The following is a 1,629-nucleotide window of genomic DNA, read 5'->3' on the forward strand; positions in this document are numbered from 1 at the left end:
CCTTGCTTGTTTACTTTGTTTCTTAAATTCCACATATGAGTGAAGTCATATGGTATTTATCTTTCTAGGACTGACTTATTTCCCTTAGTATAACATTCTCTAGCTCCACCAACATTGTTGCAAATGACAAGATTTCATTCTTTTTTATGGCTGAATACTATTACATTATCTATCTATCTATCTATCAATCACATTATATATATATATATATCACATCTTCTATATCTATTTATCAATTGATGGACATTTGGGCTGCTTCCATATCTTGGCTATTGTAAATAGGTTGCTGTAAACATTGGGATGCGTGTATCCCTTTGAATTGGTGTTCTTGTATTCTTTGGGGAAATACTTAGTAGTATGATTCCTGGATCATTAGGTAGTTCTATTTTTAACTTTTTGAGGAACGTACATGCTGTTTCCCACCGTGGCTTCACCTGATAAAGACACCAGTAAAAAAGAGAACTATAGGCCAATATCCCTAATTAACAATCAAAAATCCTCAATAAAATATTAGCAAACCAAATTCAACAATACAGCGTTGGTGGTATAGTGGTGAGCATAGCTGCCTTCCAAATTCAACAATACATTAAAGAAATCATTGACCACAATCAAGTGGGATTTATGCCTGGGTTGCCAGGGTGGTTCACCATAAGCAAATCAATCAACGTGATACGTCACATCAATAATAGAAAGGGTAAAAACCATATGATCATTACAATAGATGCCGAAAAAACATTTGACAAAGTTCAACATCCATTCATGACAAAAGCCCTCAACAAAGTAGGTTTAGAGGGAACATACCTCAATATAATAAAGAATATGACAAACCCACAGCTAACATCATACTCAATGGGGAAAACCTGAAAGCTTTTCCCCTAAAGTCAGGAACATGGCAGGGATGTCTACTCTCACCACTGTTATTCAACATAGTACTGGAAGTCCTAGCCTCGGCAGTCAGACAACAAAAAGAAATAAAAGACATCCAAATTGGAAAGGAAGAAGTACAACTTTCACTGTTTCACTGTATATAGAAAACCCTAAAAACCCCACCACAAAACTGGTAGAACTGATACACTAAGTCAATAAAGTTGCAGGATACAAAAGCAAATGTACAGAAATCTGTTGCATTTCCATACACCAATAATGAAGCAGCAGAAAGAGAAATTAAGAAAACAATCCCATTTACAATTGCACCAAAAAGAATAAAATACCTAAGAATAAACCTAACCAAAAAAGTGAAAGACCTGTACTCTGAAAACTATAAAACCCTGATGGAAAAATTCAAGATGATACAAAGAAATGGGTTTGTCTACTTTTGAGGCTCAGTGGAAAGAAAAGAGCACAAAATGGACAGAGTACATTAATGTAACAGCGTTTGCTCCCTAGTATGGTCTACCTACTGAGGTCTCACATAGACGCGCTGGAAATGCATCTAGAAGGGGAAACAGATGGTGTTTCTTATCCCTCCATTCTTTTGTTTGTTTGTTTCAAGTTTTTTTTTTTAAGTTTTTATTTATTTATTTGACAGAGAGAGAGAGCACAAGCAGGGGAAGCAGCAGACAGAGGGAGAGGGAGAAGCAGGCTTCCTGCTGAGCAGGGAGCCGGGCGTGGGGCTCAATCCCAAAACTC

Source organism: Leptonychotes weddellii, chromosome 7 (genome assembly GCF_054177405.1).
Source record: "Leptonychotes weddellii isolate Sample4059 chromosome 7, ASM5417740v2, whole genome shotgun sequence".
Taxonomy (NCBI): Eukaryota; Metazoa; Chordata; class Mammalia; order Carnivora; family Phocidae; genus Leptonychotes; species Leptonychotes weddellii.